Raw genomic sequence first — 8,739 nt, 5'->3', positions numbered from 1 at the left:
AGGTGGTTTTGAGATAGGCAATGTTGATGTCGCATCACTACGTTTTGGGCCCTTGCCTGTCGCGGGTACTTGGGCCTCCCACACAAGTGAGGCACCATTTTTACCGGGAGACCCAGGGGAATGCTGGGAGGTGGGAGATTTGAGTGAGTCCGGTGATGCCACAACTTTCCCACTCAAAAAACTGTGAAAAAAGTGATTTTTTTCAGCTAAAATTGAGGTTTGCAGGGGATTCTGGGTAAGGAAACGTTGGGCGATCCACGCAAGCCAAACCTCCCTGGAAGCCCCCGGGTATCTAGCTTTCAGGAATGTATGGGTTTGGTAGGTTTCCCTAGATGGCCGCCGTGCACCGGGCCAAAAACCCAAGAGACCCCCCTTGCAAAACCAGGTGGTTTTGAGATAGGCAATGTTGATGTCGCATCACTACGTTTTGGGCCCTTGCCTGTCACGGGTACTTGGGCCTCCCACACAAGTGAGGCACCATTTTTACCGGGAGACCCAGGGGAACGCTGGGAGGTGGGAAATTTGAGTGAGCCCGGTGATGCCACAACTTTCCCACACAAAAAATAGTGAAAAAAGTGATTTTTTCAGCTAAAATTGAGGTTCGCAGGGGATTCTGGGTAAGGAAACGTTGGGGGATCCACGCAAGCCATACCTCCCTGGAAGCCTCCGGGTGTCTAGTTTTCAGAAATTTATGGGTTTGGTAGGTTTCCCTAGATGGCCGCCGTGCACCGGGCCAAAAACCCAAGAGACCTCCCTTGCAAAACCATGTGGTTTTGAGATAGGCAATGTTGATGATGCATCACTACGTTTTGGGCCCTTGCCTGTCGCGGGTACTTGGGCCTCCCACACAAGTGAGGCACCATTTTTACCGGGAGACCCAGGGGAACGCTGGGAGGTGGGAAATTTGAGTGAGCCCGGTGATGCCACAACTTTCCCACACAAAAAAGTGTGAAAAAAGTGATTTTTTCAGCTAAAATTGAGGTTTGCAGGGGATTCTGGGTAAGGAAACGTTGGGGGATCCACGCAAGCCATACCTCCCTGGAAGCCCCCGGGTGTCTAGTTTTCATAAATGTATGGGTTTGGTAGGTTTCCCTAGATGGCCGCCGTGCACCGGGCCAAAAACCCAAGAGACCCCCCTTGCAAAACCAGGTGGTTTTGAGACAGGCAATGTTGATGTTGCATCACTACGTTTTGGGCCCTTGCCTGTCGCGGGTACTTGGGCCTCCCACACAAGTGAGGCACCATTTTACCGGGAGACCCAGGGGAACGCTGGGAGGCATGAAATTTGAGTGAGCCCGGTGATGCCACAACTTTCCCACACAAAAAAGTGTGAAAAAAGTGTTTTTTTCAGCTAAAATTGAGGTTTGCAGGGGATTCTGGGTAAGGAATCGTTGGGGGATCCACGCAAGCCATACCTCCCTGGAAGCCCCCGGGTGTCTAGTTTTCAGAAATGTATGGGTTTGGTAGGTTTCCCTAGATGGCCGCCGAGCACGGGCCAAAAAGACAGTTGACCCCCTTGCAAAACCAGAACGTTTTGACATTGTTTCTACAACGTGAGAATTTCGGCACAATATTGCATGGACAATGTGACAGATATTTTGAGGTTTGCAGGACATTGAGGATAAAAAACCTTTTTGGAATTCACAAGAGAGACATCACCATGAACTCCCATGGGTTTACGACAATATCTACAGTTGGTGGGTTATTTTGACATGGAACATACACCTTGGCAGAGAAACTAAAAAGACAAAGAATCCTGCACAGCCACCTATTCCTCAAACGCACACACATACTGGTTGGATTTGGCACGAGGGCGAGTGATGGTTCAGTATATTAAATTTTATTAACAAGAGATTTCACAAAAATGAAATGCACTGTCAATAATTCAATAGAGAAAAAACTGAACCAATGACTCGCAGCTCGTGAGCTGTAAAGCCACGGCAAGGCACCAACTGCTTTACAGGCCATTCACACACCTTTCATACGTGATACACACAAGACCATTCGCACCACCAGGCACAAAAACAACACATTACAAAATTCACAAAAGGGACAAGGTACACCCTGCTTCAGAAAGGCAAATATTACTGCACAGCCATCTAATCCTCAAGCACACACACATACTGGTTGGATTTGGCACGAGGGTGAGTGATGGTTCAGAATATACAATTGTATTAGCAAGTGATTTCACAAAAATGAAATGCACTGTTAATAATTGAAAGGGCGAGAAACTGAACCATTGACTCACAGCTCGGGAGCTGTAAAGCCACGACAAGGCACCAACCTCTTTACAGGCCATTCATACACCTTTCATACGCAAACAACACTCCTTCCACTTCTACCAAAGCCTCGGCAGCGAAGAAAGAGAAACGAACCACTTCTTTTTTCCAGGCAAGATGTTTATTTAAAACCTAGCAGCAGTCAACAGATGACGCGTTTCGGGCTTAGGCGCCCTTGTTCACATAAAGGCTGTGAGTGGATTTCGCCATTTTAAGTGATATGCCCTTCCCACCAAAGTCACATGTTCCAAAAGTTAATGGAGAACATAGTAAACAGACTACATGACTCGAATATAATCAATGTAATGTCCCTACTCGTTAGTGCCAAAAAATCATAATGACAAAACCCCAACCGCATTTCCCATCATATTATAACGGAAATGTATATTGTTGTCGGCTGGAGAAAAGCAAAATAAAACTTTTTGAAATTACAATATAATTCCAAAATCAAAAGACTTCATTTTGGCAATCTAAAAATCCCTGGATAAATCCAAATACACGTTATAAACAGTGCAAAAATTCATTATAACTGCATACGCGTGAGACATACAAAACCATTCACACCGCCAGCCGCGGGCCCATCACATAACAAACCTCACACCAGCACACAGCGCCATTCAAGGGCCCATCACTTTCACACGCCCACATTCCTGACACAGCAACTACACAAGCAGATGGATTGCGTGGAGTGGCACTCAGCTAGCAGTGTGTGTAGTGACCAGCAGCAAGTCACTACTCACACACAGCCAGCCGAGCGCCAGTCCACGCACACCGCTAGCTGAGCACCAGTCCACGCACACCGCTAGCTAAACACCAGTCCACGCACACCGCTAGCCAAGCGCCAGTCCAGGCACACCACCAGCCAATCGCCAGTCTACGCACACCGCCAGCCAAGCACCAGTCCACACACACTGCCAGCCAACCACCAGTCCACACACACCACCAGCCAAGCCCCAGTCCATGCACACCGCCAGCCAAGCACCAGTCCACGCACACCACCAGCCAAGCACCAGTCCATGCACACCGCCAGCCAAGCACCAGTCCACGCACACCGCCAGCCAAGCACCAGTCCACGCACACCACCAGCCAAGCACCAGTCCATGCACACCGCCAGCCAAGCACCATTCCACATACACTGCCAAAGAAGTGCCAGTCCACACACACTGCCAACACATTTAGGATTTTTTTAGACAAAAATAAAAACACAAACAAATGACAAATAGATACAAATCTACAAACACAAAATCAGAAACTAAACACATTGCACTAACGCCAACCTTGAAACAGAATCAAATTTTTCAAAGAATACAAACCAATCAGTTAACTTTACCACTCATGAATGCTCCCAAAAATTCTTTTGCGTAAGGTACGCTCTAAAACAAGCAGGGACACACAGCCCAGGTTTAGATGGACAGTCGGGGCAGTACATACGAATCTCCTTCCGCGTACCTCTTCGCCAACAGACTCTGCATCTCCTAGTGGGAAAATCTTTTGCCGGTGTGGGAGGGATGAAATCAGGAAAGTGGCGATCTTTCAATCGACGAAAGATGTTCAAACAAAAGTTTGAAAAAAGGCGCACTATCCACCTGCCCTGTAAGGTGCAACTAGGTAAATCTATACAAGTAAACTAGTGTATTTAGTACATCAATCTACTAAACAGAGGTAAAGCGAAAAGCACCGATGGTGCCTATGTTAGATTCAAGTTGTAAACAACATCTTAAGTGAAAGATAAAGTGAGCTGAACCATTGGTATGTTATGAAACAAATTTGACAATTGCAATTGGAAAAGAGACAATAATGGTGATAACTTAGAAACAAAACTGTAGTTTGTGAATCTTCATGAGTTTCTGAGATTCTTCTTTATTTTCTTAACGTATTCAAAAAGAACGTAGGGTGTCCCAATGCATTTCGGTGTGACACACACCTTCTTCAGGGGAATACTGTAACAATATATACATATAAGTATATAAATCAATTCAAAATGAAAACAATACAAGTATCAAAACCAACTTATATGTATGTTCAACTGTGACATTAATTTGCATTTTATAACCCTTAGTATCCAGTATTAACCAGCCATAGTAAGGCATGCAACTGCCGTGAAACTCGTCATTTGAAAAAAGAGAACGGGATGTGAAAAGTAAGAGTAGAGAAAAAAAGAAAAGAAAAGAAAAAAAGAAAAGAAAAAAAGGTTTGAATAAAGTTTATTGAAGATTGACAACCAAAAAAGTAGTGCCAAGGAATACCAAAATGACACCAGTGGGTTTAGGATCGTGATGCCTAGCATGAAACGGTTAACTAACTCAAAAAGTGCCCGTCAGAGTGAAAAGTGGATTCTGGTACATTAGGTGACCAAGTGAACCGAAGAAACCACCGTAACCAAACCGTAATAGCCTGCGGAGGACTCACCTCCCAGCGTTCAAGTGAAAAACGACACACGAGAAAGAGTCCAGATCGTCACTCACACGACCTGTGTTGCAGAAATAGAAAAGGACGTTCTGGTGTTACCAAAAAAATAGACTCATAAATTAAACAGAACAGTGTGCCCAACTTAAAGTGCAGCTTACTTCGCCTCATCCATAATGCGTATACATCCAACTTCAAAACGACTTAAGCGTAGCGATGAACCTTGTCCGAAAACTTCTAGGATTAAAAAATAGTGCAAAAATGGTGCCGTTAGCTAAATGCGTGCCGCGACCAAGATTCAAAGCGATTAAGGTTAACCACGAAAAACCAGTAAATTGTCACCACTACACATACCTTTTAGTACAACGTGCTGTGCGATCTAGAAATAGTCATATCTTCGAGTGGCAAGGATTCGATGTGGCTAGGAGCGTGCGGGTGCATATTTAAAAGCCATGAGTATCATGTGACTAAAAGGAAACTTGTGTACATCGAAAGAGGACTATTTCAGGCGCCATATTGGAACGGGTGCCTGATCATAAACACGATCACAGTGAAAGATAAAAGTCAAACAATAGAGGGTAAAGAAAACGTAAAAAAACACGAAAGGGAACGTAAAAGAAAAAAACGTTTCAAAAGTGTCTAAAGAAGTAGATGGCAAGAATGCCATGTAAGAAAAGTTTGCTAAAATGAGCACGCCAAATGCATGGGTGAAATCAAATTTAACAAGCATGAACAAATATTAGACAAATATGAAAAAAAATGCAATCTTCAATATTTAACAGTGAGACAGCTGTAAAGTGCTGTAATCATGCAACCATACTTAATCACAGAAAATGTATCAGTTCTATTTTGTCATTCAAACCCCCAGGGCTCATGGTCTGTAAAAAACGTATCCAGAATGTTTCTCTTTGAGCCAAGTGCCTATTGGGGTCAGCATGTAAGAGATCGGATATCTGCTCAAGAACAGTGAAACGAAGTTGGGGTATGGTATGCTTATGTGTATTCCAATATATTGCTAAACAAGATTTCTGATTGAAAGTGCGAATAGCACTTTTGTGTTCAGTTACCCGTATTTTTACTTTTCGGGTTGTTCTCCCCACTTAAACTTGGCCACAGGGACATTTGATGGCATATACTACCATCGCTGTGTTGCAGTCTGAAGAATGTTTTAGCTTGATCGATTTTCCCGTATGTGGATGTGTAAAGGTATCACCCACCATGACATTCCCACAGTGACCGCAATTGTAACATTTACGCATCCCTGAGTGTTTGGGCGTGTGTACATTGGAGGTTCTTTTGGCCAAAATCTCTCTGATGTTCTGAGATCTAGAGAAGGCGAAAATGGGTTTGGCATGAAAGACATTCGTGAAATCATTTTCTTGCTCTATAATCTCCCATCTCCTGAGGATACTCCGTTTAATCGCCATAGCTGATGTGGAAAATTTTAGAACACAAACTTCACGTTTAGATTCTGGTTTTTCAGTTTTTTTCAATAATTGCATTCTGTCCATACTGTACGCCTTTAGCTTCGCCGAGTCTAGAACAGGTGCTGGATAACCTCTGTCTAGGTATTGTTGATACATAATATCGGTGTCAATTTTCCCTTGATCATCATCAGAACTGATTCTGCGCACCCGAATAAACTGAGATAAAGGTAAATGGTTTTTCAGGGATTGTGAGTGAAAACTCCGAAAATGTAATGCATTGTTCCTATCGGTTGGTTTCTTGAAAATCCTGGTTGTTAATGTAGAATTGCGTTTTTCTATCTGAATATCCAAATAGTTAATGGTGGTGTCATTGATGGAATGTGTGAATTTGATGTGAGGATGACAGTTGTTCAAGCTTGTGATTGCATTCTCCAAAGCTTCTTTGGTACCCCGCCATAAAACCAAAATGTCATCAATGTATCTGAGATACAAAAGTAGATGTTCTGTCCAAGAACAGTTGTTCAAAACATGCTCGTCCTCAAATTTGGCCATGAAGATGTTGGCATACGTGGGTGCCCCAGTAAAACCCATTGAAGTGCCAGTCTTTTGCAGATAGAACTGTTGCTTCCAAGAAAAATAGCTGTGGTATAGGCTGAATTGAAGTAACTCAAGCAGAAAAATATTCAAGGTTTCTGCGTAGTCGTGTCGAAGCAACATCCATTCAACCGCCTCAATTCCTTCCCCATGGGGGATTGAGGTGTAGAGGGCTGTGACATCTATGGTAGCCAGGAGCACATCTTCTGTGTTGGGTAGCATGATTTTTTGAAGTTTGTTGAGGCAATCCGTGGTGTCTTGTACATATGTTACCCATTTCTGAACCAACGGTTGCAAAAAATGGTCGATAAATTTACCTAATGGTTCATGTAGCGACCCACAACCTGCCACAATGGGGCGAAAGGGGGGGTCTGTCGGGTTCTTATGCATCTTGGGAAGCATGTATATGTGTGGCCTTTTAGGGTAGTTGTTACTTAAGAATCTGAAAGTGTTGTCATTAATCCAATTCAAATCTTTGGCTTTTGTCAGTATCAACGACAAGGTTTTCTGGAAGATGTCAGTGGGATCTGTGTCTAGAACCAAGTACGTGTCAGTATCCAAAACATGCTGATCCACTTTGGCCTCATAAAAAGTAGTGTCCATAATTACTAGGGCGCCACCCTTGTCAGCCGGTTGGAAAGTTAAACTTCTGTTGGAGGCTAGGTTTCTAAGTGTTACCCATTCTTTTTTACTTAAGTTGCTCTTGATTGTTGTAGCTTGATGAGAATGTAGTAGGTCTTTCTTCACAAGAGTTTCAAATAGATCAATGGCCTTGTGACTGGTCGGTGCCATGAATGTACTTTTGGGCCTGAATTTTTTCGATGCGATGTCCTCTGCTAAGATGCTGGATGAATCCTGTACGATGTTATGAAAGAACCACCGTAGTCTGAGTTTTCTGGTGAATTTGAACAGTGCAATTTCTGTTTCCAGTGCATGAGTGCGATACGTTGGCACGAAAGACATACCCTTGTTGAGTAAGGTTTTTTCGATGGGTTTCAACTGAACACTAGATATATTCATGATTAATTCCTCCGAGGGTTCCGTCGGCCTCCGTTTGCTGTTGTCTTTTTTGGTGCCTTTTCCCCTCCTGATTCGCCTGTAGCGCCTCCCGTTGTTAAGGTGCCCTCTGGGGGATGGTTGGACGTCCGACCCAGGTCTAAAAAAGGAGTTTGTTTGGTCATGCCACTCGTGGAAGGAGTGCTCTCAGTAGTAGTAGTAACCAAAGGAGTGCGAGTGGGAAGTGTGTCTTGCTCAGTCGCAATGCTTTCTTCGGAAGTCAAGGCCTCAGGTTTACGGAAAGTTCTTCTTTGGGCGTACACCTCTGCCCAGGTGTACACCTCATCCAGCTTATAATCAATAGTATCCCTTCGAAATTTCCGCAATTTGCGGTCATGCACTTCTTTTGCGTGTTCATCCAATTTATCATTCATGTCTTTTAAAGTTTGTTGTAATTCCTCAGACGATAATCTCTGTGATAGGTCATCTTTCAGGTCCTTAATCTCTACTTCTAGTTCTTTTAGAATAGCTGATAGTTCCTCAACTATCAATAAAATCAGATCTAAGGAGCATTTATTCAAAATTGCAAACCATTTATTCATGAACGGTTTATTGAATTTGAATAACATGGGTCTTAGTGCTATGCGTAACCCTCTCGGGATCCGCTTGGCCTTGTGATACTGTATAAGTGTGGTTGCATGCAGTCTTTGATTGATTTCCCGCCTCAATGTGTAGTGTAATTGTTTGAGTAATTGGCTGGTTGATCCGGATGGGGCTTGAAAAGCCCGTGTCTCATCTATAAGGGAATATATGTTTTCTGCTTCTTCAGCAGAGTAACCTTTTGTCTCTGCTTGGTTAGTGGTTAAATGGGAAATGTCGTCGAAATCCATGTTGGGTGCTAGTTGTCAAAAGTGAGGCTGATAAGTAAATGACAATAGTGACAGATTGGACAAACTGCACACCTATGTTTTAGATGAGGATTAATCAAAAAGTGCTGACAGTAGTCATGAGTTTAATCAAAGGTGCTGCCTTTTTGT

This window comes from Triturus cristatus, chromosome 1_1, assembly GCF_964204655.1.
Source record: "Triturus cristatus chromosome 1_1, aTriCri1.1, whole genome shotgun sequence".
Lineage (NCBI taxonomy): Eukaryota > Metazoa > Chordata > Amphibia > Caudata > Salamandridae > Triturus > Triturus cristatus.
This window is presented reverse-complemented; position numbering follows the sequence as displayed.